Source organism: Manis javanica, chromosome X, assembly GCF_040802235.1.
Source record: "Manis javanica isolate MJ-LG chromosome X, MJ_LKY, whole genome shotgun sequence".
Lineage (NCBI taxonomy): Eukaryota > Metazoa > Chordata > Mammalia > Pholidota > Manidae > Manis > Manis javanica.
Window position 1 is genome coordinate 97,253,397 of NC_133174.1, and position 14,538 is coordinate 97,267,934.

The 14,538-nt window shown below is 35.9% G+C and overlaps 1 pseudogene; it reads left to right on the forward strand.

The window, feature by feature from the left end:
* The first annotated feature begins 327 nt into the window (after positions 1 to 327).
* Positions 328 to 14,538, forward strand: part of LOC118970568 (kelch-like protein 4) — a 58,084-nt pseudogene continuing 43,873 nt past the window's right edge.

Sequence of the window (14,538 nt, forward strand, 5' to 3'; positions counted from 1 at the left end):
AAATTCTTTTGATCCTGCTTGTGTTCAAAATACAATTCCATATTTCTCTTTCTAGTCTTAACTGTATCTCACTAAATCTCACATGCGGTTGCTACTTGTTGCTTTCACTTTTGTTTCCTGTGTAATCTCTATATGCCAGTCAAGTTAGTCAAATACTGGTGCGGAACATGCTGTGCACTTTTCTGCTGCCAGGCCTCTGTCTCAGAATTGCCATTCTTTTACCCAGGCAAGACCTTCATAAGGGGCCACTCCGCAGCCAGATGCTAACTACTTTCGCTCTCCCTGTTTCTTTGTCAAGTCACTGTGAGCTATAATCTAGAACCGACCATGAAACTAACACATTACGAGCAACTTCTTCTTATTGACTCAGTTCCTGACACCAGATATCCTTTTTCTCGGTTTTCCTTGCATATATCAGATTTGGTAAATGGCCTTTGCTTTTCCTGGTGTTTAACCTCTGTTCATAGTCTACTTTTGGTTTGGCTCTTCCTGTGTTCCTTCTAACATCCGAGGGAAATCTAGCTGGGGCAAGTAACACCAGCTAAAACATTTATAAGCTTTTGTTCACCTTGTTCTCCATTCCTTAAATGTCTTTCTCACTGTTTTCTACTCATCCAGCTCATGTCTATACTTCAAGGTTAATAAGCTCGCCTATATTCATTCTGTATCCTTCTAAGGCTACCTTGGTTTTTGTTTTTTGCCCCTGTTGCTTTCACTGTGGCTACGACAGTGATGTTGACAGTGGTCGTGGGGTTGCTTCTGCTGGTGGTGATTAGGACATCTAATCTTTAATGAGTATTTCCTATTGCATTTAAAAATACCTGTTTGGATTTGGCACTATTTTACAGATGGAAAGAGTTAAGCAGTAGGGAAGTTTATTAAGTGACTGTCAAGAAATTAAGTGTTGTGAAAGAAACTGAGCATTGATCTGAGCAAAAAGCCTAAGTTCTTAATGACTACATCATGCTGACTCCTCTCAAATTTTATTTTTACAATACAATTAATATAATATGTAATGATACTTTTTAAACATCTGTTATAACTTTTCATTTATTATTATCAGTACATACAGTTTCTTTCAGCAAATTTTCATAATGTCATGCAAAAAATTATCTGACCTTAACATATATGATTTTATATATAGTTTGCATTAGTTTGCTAGGACTGCCACAATAAAATACCACAGACCTTGTGACTTAAAAAACATAAATTTATTTTCTAAGAATTCTGGAAGCTGTAAATCCAAGATCAAATACATTTTAGAGTCCTTAATATAGAATGTATAGTGTATAAATATATAATGTATAGAGTCCTAAAAGTATACTATCCTAAATATTAATAACAAATATGCCTTTGATGCTGGGGTTCTTGTTTGTGAAGTTGAAGAATGAACTTAGCAAACACCCAAGGTAGGAGAGCCAGGGTAGAGGCTTTTATTTAGAGATAAAGTAGATAAAGTGAGACGACATAACTCCTGGGTCACATCAGGAGGGGCCAAGAGAGTCCATGGTTGGCTCATTGTCTAGGGGTTTTATGCATGATTGAGGATTTTCAGGAATGGGGGTAAAGGGCTAGGGGTGCAGACTGGTCCCAGAATGCTCATCATTTTTGATGAGAAACAGAAGAAATTTACTGCTCTGATTCTTTCTCAGGATATCAGTTTTCCTCTGGGAGCATGTCAATTAAGACTGCCTGCCCTACACCAAAGGTGGGCTGGGTTTTTGCCTGTTTGCTAAAGTGTGTTAAGAATCTTACTTAACTTCTTGGGCTCTTTATAGTTGGGCTTGCTTACTAAATTCATGTTTTTACTAGGTTGCAGATTACTTGATTAGGATCAGAGAAGGAAATACAGCACATATACACAGATAAAATGAGCTAGGCCTTTTAGCAGGCTAAGGTAAATTTTACAGTGTCATGATCTAAATTGATACAGTGAAGTCACAGGGTATGCTGAGACATTTCTCTTTATCTGCAGAACACTCAAGCATTCCAGGCCAAGTTGCTCCTGGCCTTTTGTGCTTAAACTGATCCCACTGAAGATGTCTATATTTCTAGTCTGGTATCTTTACCCTAGAGAATGAGTGTGACTCTCGTCTTTGCATAATGCTTAACACACTTTCAATAGGGACTTCTTGGCATATTGTTACATTGTTCTGATTGTAACTGTCTTGCTCTGCTTTTTCTGTGGAGTCCCTCACCCTACTCTGCCTAAACCCATGGTCCCTATCTTACCTTCATAGATGGCCATAAGCTTTGGATTTAGTGGAATCCTTGTAGACTCTTGCTTTATATTATCCATATATAACATTTCTTTTCAAATAAGAATTTCAGTCATTTAAAACAGCATATCTTAAAATATGATAACCTGTGATTTATTAAAATATTTATTTTACACAAAATGAAAGATACCTCATTTCTTAAGAGAAAATTCTCTATCTACTGTAGATTTAGAATGTTGGCTTAATCTATGCCACCCAGAATCAAAATATCTGCATAATAGCAAACCTCTCAATATGTACCATAGTTATGTTAGCAAGAGAAAAATTAAGTTTCTGATTTGTTTCTTTGGTTCATTTTGTCCATTTCCATGACGACACATGTAGTAAAGTTCAAGCTGCAGTAGCATTAAAATGTACATAAATTAATACATTCATCAGTCATTTACTGGGTGCCTTCTATTTTCCAGGTAAAGCACATAGATAAAGCTTTAATAGCTCTCCAAGAAAGAGTCAGTACAAAAATTTTATTTAAGCAATAAGGTTGTCCCCTGGATTTCAGAAAGCAATGTTTCTGTGATGGTCAAGTATCACTAAGTATGAAAAACAAAACAGAAATTAATTTTTTGGGTGGAGCTTTGTATTCCCTCAGTAAGAACATCATCCTTTCTATAATGAGTTTTGAAAATGTATTATATTCTTCTAATGGAGCAACCTTAGAAGGCTGAGTTTCCATTTAACCTCCATGGCTCACTTGAGAAAAAACATAAACTTTTGACAAAAAAAATTAAAAAGGGTTATGAAGCTCTTAGAGAACAGAAATGCATAAATATTAAGTTATACACTGTTAGCACGACGTCGCTCTGTACTTTTACAACATTTATACTATGTAAAAGGCACACTCTCTAATATAATTGCATTCAGATATTCAGCTATGAACTCGGAGGCTTCTCTGAGGCTCCCCAAGAATTCTAACAGAATATGTATGTTTTAATTTTTTAAATTTATATTGCCGAGTATCCTTCTAAATAGGGTGCCAAAATTGACACTCACACTGATTTCTTGAAGATAAAGCCTTCCACTGTTTCTCAAAATAAAATAGTTACAAAATAGTTTTACAGCAAATGGAATCTCAAAGATTTATTTTTCAGATGTCTGTTTTAAAAAGTGCTACTCAGAAAAACACAGAAGCCTCAAATATTTTACAATTAAATAAAATCAGACAACCGAAGCTCCTGTTATGACAGCACAATGGTTGAATAAGGAGCTCCAAACTCTTCCTCCCCACTGGAAACATCAAGTAAATAATTACAGACTGATTGAAATAGCTTTATGGGAGCTCTGGAAACAAGGCAAAGATATGCAGCAACCAAACAAAAGCCCAATCAAGGAAAAGTCACTTTCAAGTCAGTAGGAAGTTTCATGGCCTTGATGCTTGCTCTTGTACCACCCCCTTCCCAGGGTGGCATGGCATAGTTGGAAGAATGCAACTTATTTTTTTAATTTCCCCCTCAGTATACAAGGACAAGAGTTGAACTTGTTTGAAATATTCTGGCCTGTCTCTAGGCTACCTAAGAAACTGATTTCAGAATTGCCTATATCATAACTCAGATGAGAATGGCAGCATAGTTTGGATCTGAGGTTGGAAAATACAGAAGAGAGTGACAAACACCATAGCACATGAAAACTGCAGGGGGACTGGAGACCTACAGACACCTGGGGGTAACAGATTATGAAGAAAGGAATAAATAGAATATCTAAGGCCTCAAGAAGCAGGGGTGAGACTTAGACAAATTAAGACATATATAAGCAGCCATGTTCATGAGAGATGGGGGTAAAAGAAACACGTGCAAGCCCACAAAAATTGCATACCCAGAAAAGGCCTGAAAAGTTCTTAAACCTTCATGTTGGGCTGATTAGTGAAAGACATCTCTCACACAAAGCCATTATGCAAAGATTAGGAAAGGTGCCTGTTTTCCAAATCCCAATTTTAACAAGACATCACCAGGGAGACAAAGAAATGTGGAAGCAGGACTCATTAAGAAGGAGCCAAATAAACATCCAAAAACTGACTCTAAAGAACCACAGGTTCCAGACTTCTTAGATGAAGAATTTAAACAACTTTCTTAAATATCCTCAAAGAGCTGAAGGAAGAAACATAGCAAAAGAACTAAAGGAAATCAAGGAAACAATATATAAACAAAATAAGAATATCAACAAAGAGATAGAAATTATAAAAAAGGGCAAAGAAGAATTCTGAAGCTGAAAAATATAATTCTGAATTGAAAAGTTCACTAGAGGGCTTCAACAACAGACTTGACCTAGCAAAAGAAAGAATCTGTGAACAAATTATATGAAATTATCAAATCTGAGACATGCAAAGAAAAAATAACGAAAAACAATGAATATTTCCTTAGAGACTTGTGGGGCATCATCAAACAGAACAATATATGCATAACTGAAATCCCAGATGGAGAAGAGAGAGTACAAGGATCAGAGAGTTTCTTTGAAGAAATAATGGCAGAGAATTACCCAAAGTTGAGGAAAGATATAGATTGAAAATACAAGTAGCTAAATGACTCCAAGTAAGATAAACCTAGAGTCTCAGATAAGACACATTGTAGTCAAACCATCAAAAGTAAAAGACAGAGCATCTTGAAAGCAACAAAAAAGAAGTAACTCATCAATACAAGGAATCATCAATCAGTTGTTCCCTCAGCAGAAACTTTGCAGGGCGGAAAGCACTGGGATGATAACATTTTTTCCTTTCAGCAGTTTAAATATATCAGCTAAACATTCTGTATATGGCAAAACTGTCCTTCAAAAGTGGGGGATAAATTAAGATATTTCCAGATAAACAAATACTGAGACACTTTATTACCACTAGATTTGTCCAATGAGAAATGTTAAATGGAGTCCTTCAAGTTGAAATGAAAGGATGCTGGACAGTAGCTCGAAGCCAAACAAAATTACAATGTCCTCAGATAAAGGAAGATGCATGACAAATATAAAAACCAGTATTATTGTAATATTGCTTCATAACTCTACCTTTTATTCTTCTACAGTATTTGAAAGTCAAAACCATAAACACAATTATAAATCTATGAGTATATGATATATTAAAATGTAATTTGTGGTGTCTGTAACAGAAAGAGAGGAGCACAACAGTTTCTCTGTGACTGAAGTTAAGATGATATCAGATTCCAAGATTGTTATGACTTTACAATGTCATATGTAATCTCCATGGTAACCACAAAGAAAACACCTATAAAATACCACAAATGGAAATGGGGAAAGAATCAAAACATTTTACTATAAAAAAATCAAATAAACAAGCAAGAAAGGCAGTGATGGAGTAAATGAGGAACAAAAGTTATTATAACACATATAGAAAACAAAACATAATGGCAATTTTAAGACCTCTATCTGTAATTACTATAAATATCAATGGATTAAGCTTCCCTATCAAAAGACATGGATTGGCAGAACAGATATTTTTAAAAGACTTTTCAATAGATTCTTTTATGCTATCTGAAAGAAATTCACTTCTGATTAAGAACAGTCAAGTATGCAATATGTATTTCATGTAAATAGCAACCAAAAAAGAGCAGGAGTAGCTACATTATATCAAACAAAATAGAATGTCAAAAACTATTACAAAAGGCAGAGGAGATTATACTCATAAAAGGGTTATTTATCAGTAAGATATAATAATTATAAAGATAGAAACAACAAACACCAGATCTCCTAAATAAATGAAACAAACACTGATGGAATTGAAGGGAGAATAAGATGGAGCTACAAAGATATTAGATGGAATTACAACAATATTGATACCCCAATATAAAAAATCCAAAGAACAATCAGATGTAACTTCAATAAGGAAACAGAGGACTTCAGCAGTACTATAGATTAATTGACCTATCAGACCTACAGAGAACAATCCACCAAATAATAGAAAAATATAGATTTTTCTCAAGTGCATGTGGGATGTTCTCAAGATTAGATCATACTTTGACTGCAAAATTTAATACATTAAAGACTTAAATGATGCAAAGTACCTTTTCTGATAACAATGGCATGAAAACAAAAGTTAATAGAAGGAAAATTAGAAAATCCCCAAATATGTGGAAATTACAAGACACGCTTAAACCATTAATAGGGCAAAGATGAAATTACAGGTGTAATTAGAAAATATCTTGAGTCAATGGAAATGAAGCCTCAGCATACTAAAACATACAGGATACAGCAAAAGCAGTGCTAAGAAGATAATTTGTAGTTATAAATGCTTACATTAAAAAAGAAAAAGAATGTCAAATAAAAATATAACTTCATTCCTTATGTAACAAGATTAAATTAAAGATAATTTTATATCCTTAACCAAATTAGGCTGCAGAACTTTCACAGAATAAAATTTTTCCTGGCCAGAACTTTCCAAAACTTAGCATGCAGACCCAGCTGTAGACGGCATAGTAAAAGGCAAGAAGAACTCCATCTTAAAGATAAGATTGCATTTTAACACCCAGGAAGTTCAAGAGGCAAGATTCTTTAGCAAGTAGACAATACCTCAGCCCACCTTGGGGGCTGGGCATGCAGCTTTTTGATATGCTCCCAGACCAAGGCGCCGGTGTCCCAGAGAGAAATCAAGGCAGGAAATTTCTTACAGTTAAGTCAATTTTTAATACTCAAGGACCACTTAACAAGTCCCCACCCCTAAGATTTTTCATGTTCTCGAAAAATCCTCAGCTACCTATAAAACCACCTAGACAACGCACCACCCAGGACTCTTGTCCCCTCCTGGCGTGAGCCCGGAGCTCTGTCCTTTCACTTTATCTCCAAATAAAAGCCTGTACCTTGCTCTCCTACCTTGACTGTTTGTGAAGCTCATGCACCTTTTCCTGTACCTACTGGATCATTTGCATGTCTTCTTTGGAAAATGTCCATTCAGGTCCTTTGTCCATTTTTTATTCAAATATTTTCTTTTCTGTTATTGAGTTGTATTAGTCCTTAATACATTTTGAATATTAACCAGTTATCAGATATATACTTTGGAAAATTTTCTCTCATTCTATAGGTCATCTTTTCAATTTATTTTTATTTCCTGTGGTGTTAAAAAGCTCTTTAGTTTAATGTTGTCTCACTTGTTTATTTTAGTTTTGGATGTCTGTATTTTGGTGGTTTATTCAAGAAATCATTCCAAGATTAAGGAGCTTTTTTTTTTTTTTTTTTTGCTGTTTAATTATAGGAGTTTTTGTGGTTTCATTCATTAAGCAATAATATTCTTAACAACCAGGCCAAGTTTCAATGTCTATAGCAGGTGGATCTTTAGATCTGAATCTAAGAATAGTTCATACTTCTATGAGTCTCATGAGATATGGGCAGAGCTCTCCCTTCAAAATCCAAGACAAGAAAGACACAGAAAAGTGTGCTTATGGACAGGATTTGTTTACAACATATTTTAGAGGTTGAACCAAATACAGATCAACTCGCAGTATGCATTACTCTTTTTTTATAGTTAGGTAACCATACAGAATCTATATGAAGGTATTTTAAGAGACAAACTTACAAAGGAAGAGTTTACAATTTATATAATCCAAATGAAATATCATACTTTATAACTTACCTATATTGCTTGGCCAAAACAAACAGGAATAAGACTTACCAAATAACATAACATTTGCAATAATTCATCAAAATTCTTGTTCCAAAAATAATACAGCATATCAATACACAGGAAATACCTTAAAAAGCTATTTATTATATAATTAAGTATGTGTTTATTGCAGCATATCAGTACACAGGAAATAGCTTACATAGCTCTCATCTCCTTTTTAAAGTTCTTTACAGATAGTCTTTACGTATATTATTAAACAGAAACCCTTTTCATACCTTCAAATGTAACCATATAAGCAATTGTTTATTGGTAGACTCTGGGCAAAGTTTTCTTTCTTTTGAGACAGTCCAGGTGTCAATTATGGGCAAAATATTTAGGAAATGTCTCCTTATCAGCTAATAAATGGAGACTTTAAAAAACGGACATATAACATCAATGCTCTTATTTACCAAGATGTTTTTCCACATGAATGACAGCTACCTCTTTGGCCAATTGTATGATCCTTATATAATATTATATAATGCTCCTTGAGTCATGATATAGAAATGTGTTTAAATAATGTGTAGTGCAGTTTTAAGATGGTAAAGAAATAACAATTTTCTCTTTGTAATGATAGTATTCACTGTTCATTTGTTACAGTTGTTTTTGATAATCTAGACTGGCTCCCTTTGTCCATCTTATTAATGTTTATACAGATTCCCTTGCACATGGTGGCTTAAAAAGTTATTTCCTGAGTGGTTGTTGTACATTACAAAAGACAGCACTGCTAATGAGAGAATTGAAAAATTTCTAGTTAGCATATTTGTGCCTTATTTCATAGGACACATAATCATTATTTTTTCAAAACATCTAGGTGTTCTGCAATTGAAAGAAGATACTAATGAAAATTTGCTAGGTGCAGCTTGTTTTCTGCAGCTGACTGAAGTCATTGAAGTCTGCTCCAATTTTCTTTTTTTTTTTTTTGAGAGGGCATCTCTCATATTTATTGATCAAATGGTTGTTAACAACAATAAAATTCCGTATAGGGGGGTCAATGCACAATGCACAATCACTACTCCATCTCAAGCCTAAATCTCGTCAGTCTCCAATCTTCTGATGCATAACGAACAAGTTCTTACATGGTGAACGAATTCTTACATAGTGAATAAGTTCTTACATGGTGAACAGTACAAGGGCATTCATCACAGAAACTTTCGGTTTTGATCACACATTATGAACTATAAACAATCAGGTCAAATATGAATACTCATTTGATTTTTATACTTGATTTATATGTGGATTCCACATTTCTCCCTTTATTATTATTATTATTTTTATTTTTAATAAAATGTTAAAGTGGTAGGTAGATGCAAGATAAAGGTAGAAAACATAGTTTAGTGTTGTAAGAGAGCAATTGTAGATGATCATGTGTGTGCTTGTAGACTATGTGCTAATCCGAGCTAGACAAGGGCAATAAAACATCCACGGATGCAGAAGCTTTCTCTTAAAACAGGAGGGGTGGTGGTGAGGTTCTAAGCTTCACCACTGTTGTTCCCCAATTTCTCACCTGATGGCCCCCCTGCGACTGTGCCTGTCTTAGGTTTCCTTACCTGTCTCTGGCTAACCAGTCATCTTCCGGGGCCATACAGGGAAATGTAAAGTTGGTAAGTGAGAGAGAAGCCATATTGTTTGAAAAGGTTAGCTTTTTACTTCTTTGCAGATTTATGCCCTGTGGCATCAATGCCCAGCACTTGTCTCGAGGTATCTTTACCACCTGGAGGAATTATGATACTCGGTAAATTCGATATAAGGCACGAATTCTATTTAAGGGTTGTAATTAGGAAGGAAGAAAAAAAGCTATAGAGGTAGCATTTGGAAGAAAATATGGGAGGATTGATTATTCTTTGACATATCTTCTTGTAGAGTACCTTAAGTATGTATAGGTATTAAACTACTAACTTGCGCACATATATTAACATAATAGGAATACGGTGACATAAACAAAGCAAATCTATAATTACCAGCCATCTCCAGTGAAGCCAAGAAAACCAGTTAGGCACCCTAGGCATTTGTGAGAATTTGTCTATGATATGGTGGATATTGTCCAACTGTACTTGAACAGTCTGAGAGAAATCAGACAAATTAAAGCAACCCATTTCTGGGGTCTGTTCACATTCCCATATGTTCTTGTAACCATAGATAGTCTATAGTCGTAAGATTTTGGAGCGCTACAACTTGCACCCCTCCCAACTCCTGGTTGAGTTCCAACAGTACAGATCTGGTCAAATTTGTTGTCTCACTGTATGCACATGCCAGCCTAGACATCTCTCTCCTCATTCCAATGGCAAATCCAGGAAACGGTGAGATGGACGCAGCCACAACCGCAGCATCGCCCAGATCCCTGTAGAGGCTTTTTGATGATCATCCCCCGGCACGAGTCCTCCAGAGAGTGCTGATGCCGGAAACTCCTCCTCATATCGTATCTTAGTTCATTTCCTGGGTAGCCAAGCTAGGCCTTGATCTTCTGCATAAAAACAAACAGACCCTTTGCCCACACTTTGACATGCCCTCTATACCACTGTGTAGAACTCACTGGAGGTCACCAGACAGGAACTGCTTTTTTGTTTATTTTATTTTATTTTATTTTTATTTTTCTTAAGAGAAAAGAATATTATCAGAAAAGAGTACCTCTATAGCTGATCATCTGACACCCTTTAAGTGATCAACATTAAGGATATTTAAAGCATGCATTAATCTTTGATTTACCAATAGTTTTATCCTATCAAGGTGTAATATCCCTTTTCTTTCTTTCTTCTTTTTTTTGTCTTTAATCTACACTTACATGAAGAATACTATGTTTACTATGCTCTCCCCTTTACCAAGTCCCCCCTAAAAACCACATTACAGTCACTGTCCATCAGCATAGCAAAATGTTGTTGAATCACTACTTGTCCTCTCTGTGATGTACAGCCCTCCCTCCCCTTTCTCCCTCCCCCCCATGCATGCTAATCTTAATACCCCCTTTATTCTTCCCCCCCCTTATCCCTCCCTGCCCACCCATCCTCCCCAGTTCCTTTCCCTTTGGTACCTGTTAGTCCATTTTTGGGTTCTGTAATTCTGCTGCTGTTTTGTTCCTTCAGTTTTTCCTTTGTTCTTATACTCCTCAGATGAGTGAAATCATTTGGTATTTCTCTTTCTCCACTTGGCTTATTTCACTGAGCATAATACTCTCCAGCTCCATCCATGTTGCTGCAAATGGTAGGACTTTTCCTCTTCTTATGGCTGAGTAGTATTCCATTGTGTATATGTACCACATCTTCTTTATCCATTCATCTACCGATGGACATGTAGGTTGCTTCCAATTCTTGGCTATTGTAAATAGCGCTGCGATAAACATAGGGGTGCATCTGTCTTTCTCAAACTTGATTGCTGCGTTCTTAGGGTAAATTCCTAGGAGTGGAATTCCTGCGTCAAATGATAAGTCTGTTTTCAGCATTTTGATGAACCTCTATACTGCTTTCCACAATGGTTGAACTAATTTATATTCCCACTAGCAGTGTAGGAGGGCTCCCCTTTCTCCACAGCCTCACTGACATTTGTTGTTGTTGTTCTTTTGGATGGCAGCCATCCTTACTGGTGTGAGGTGATACCTCATTGTAGTTTTAATTTGCATTTCTCTGATAATTAGCAATGTGGAGCATCTTTTCATGTGTCTGTTTGCCATCTGAATTTCTTTTTTGGAGAATAGTCTGTTCAGTTCCTCTGCCCATTTTTTAATTGGGTTATTTGTTTTTTGTTTGTTGAGGCGTGTGAGCTCTTTATATATTCTGGATGTCAAGCCTTTATCAGATCTGTCATTTTCAAATATATTCTCCCATACTGTAGGGTTCCTTTTTGTTCTATTGATGGTGTCTTTTGCTGTACAGAAGCTTTTCAGCTTAATATAGTCCCACTTGCTCATTTTTGCTATTGTTTTCCTTGCCTGGGGAGATATGTTCAAGAAGAGGTCACTCATGTTTATGTCTAAGAGGTTTTTGCCTATGTTTTTTTCCAAGAGTTTAATGGTTTCATGACTTACATTCAGGTCTTTGATCCATTTTGAGTTTACTTTTGTATATGGGGTTAGACAATGGTCCAGTTTCATTCTCCTACATGTAGCTGTCCAGTTTTGCCAGCACCATCTGTTGAAGAGACTGTCATTTCGCCATTGTATGTCCATGGCTCCTTTATCAAATATTAATTGACCATATACGTCTGGGTTAATGTCTGGATTCTCTAGTCTTTTCCATTTGTCTGTGGCTCTGTTTTTGTGCCAGTACCAAATTGTCTTGAATACTATGGCTTTGTAGTAGAGCTTGTAGTTGGGGAATGAGATCCCCCCTACTTTATTCTTCTTTCTCAGGATTGCTTTGGCTATTCGGGGTCTTTGGTGTTTCCATATGAATTTTTGAATTATTTGTACCAGTTCATTGAAGAATGTTGCTGGTAATTTGAGGGGGATTGCATCAAATCTGTATATTGCTTTGGGCACGATGGCCATTTTGACGATATTAATTCTTCCTAGCCACGAGCATGGCATGAGTTTCCATTTGTTAGTGTCCCCTTTAATTATTCTTAAGAGTGACTTGTAGTTTTCAGGATATAGGTCTTTCACTTCTTTGGTTAGGTTTCTTCCTAGGTATTTTATTATTTTTGATGCAATTGTGAATGGAATTGTTTTCCTGATTTCTCTTTCTATTGGTTCATTGTTAGTGTATAGGAAAGACACAGATTTCTGTACATTAATTTTGTATCCTGCAACTTTGCTGTATTCTGATATCAGTTCTAGTAGTTTTGGAGTGGAGTCTTTAGGGTTTTTATGTACAGTATCATATCATCTGCAAATAGTGACAGTTTAATTTCTTCTTTACCATTCTGTATACCTTGTATTTCTTTGTTTTGTCTGATTGCCGTGGCTAGGACCTCCAGTACTATGTTAAATAACAGTGGGGACAGTGGGCATCCCTGTCCCCAGAGGAAATGCTTTCAGCTTCTTGCTGTTCAGTATAATGTTGGCTGTGGGTTTATCATAAATGGACTTTATTATGTTGAGGTACTTGCCCTCTAGTCCCATTTTGCTAAGAGTTTTTATCATGAATAGATGTTGAATTTTGTCAAATGCTTCTCCAGCATCTATGGAGATGATCATGTGGTTTTTGTCTTTCTTTTTGTTGATGTGGTGGATGATTTTGATGGATTTTAGAATGTTGTACCATCCTTGCATCCCTGGGATGAACCCCACTTGGTCATGGTGTATGATCCTTTTGATATACTGTTGAATTCTGTTTGCTAATATTTTATTGAGTATTTTTGCATCTACATTCATCAGGGATATTGGTCTGTAATTTTCTTTTTTGGTGGGGTCTTTGCTTGGTTTTGGTATTATGGTGATGTTGGCTTCATAGAATGAGTTTGGGAGTATTACCCCCTCTTCTATTTTTTGGAACACTTCAAGGAGAATAGGTATTATGTCTTCTCTGTGTGTCTGATAAAATTCCGAGGTAAATCCATCTGGCCCTGGGGTTTTGTTCTTGGGTAGTTATTTGATTAACATTTCAATTTGTTTGCTCATAATTGGTTTGTTTAGCTTTTGTGTTTCTTCCTTGGTCAGTCTTTGGACGTTGTATTTTTCTAGGAAGTTGTCCATTTCTTCTAGGTTTTCCACTTTGTTGGCATATAGGTTGTTATAGTAGTCTTTAATAATTCTTTGTATTTCTATGGAGTCTGTCGTGATTATTCTGTTCTCATTTCTGATGCTGTTGATTTGTGTTGATTCTCTTTTTCTCTTAGTAAGTTTGGCTAGAGGCTTATCTATTTAACCTATTTTCTCAAAGAACCAGCTCTTGGTTTCGTTGATTTTTGCTATTGTTTTATTCTTCTCAATTTTGTTTATTTCTTCTCTGATCTTTATTATGTCCCTCTTTCTGCTGACTTTAGGCCTCATTTGTTATTCTTTTTCCAGTTTCGATAATTGTGATGTTAGACTATTCATTTGGGATTGTTCTTCCTTCTTCAAGTGTGCCTGGATCTCCATATACTTTCCTCTTAAGACTGCTTTCGCTGCGTCCCACAGAAATTGGGGCTTTGTGTTGTTGTTGTCATTTGTTTCTATATATTCCTTGATCTCTATTTTGATTTGTTCATTGATCCATTGATTATTTAGAAGCATGTTGTTAAGCCTCCATGTGTTTGTGAGCCTTTTGGTTTTCTTTGTAGGATTTATTTCTAGTTTTATACCTTTGTAGTCTGAAGACTTGGTTGGTAGAATTTCAATATTTCAGAATTTACTGAAGCTCTTTTTGTGAGCTAGTATGTGGTCTATTCTGGAGAATGTTCCATGTGCACTTGAGAAGAATGTATATCCTGCTGCTATTGGATGTAGAGTTCTATAGATGTCGATTAGGTCCATCTGTTCTAGTGTGTTATTCAGTGCCTGTGTGTCCTTACTTATTTTCTGCCCGGTGGGTCTGTCCTTTGGGGTGAGTGATGTGTTGAAGTCTCCTAAAATGAATGCATTGCAGTCTATTTCCCTCTTTAGTACTGTTAGTATTTGTTTCACAAATGCTGGTGCTCTTGTGTTGGGTGCATATATATTTAGAATCGTTATATCCTCTTGTTGGACTGAGACCTTTATCATTATGTAGTGTCCTTCTTTATCTCTTGTTACTCTCTTTGTTTTGAAGTCTATTT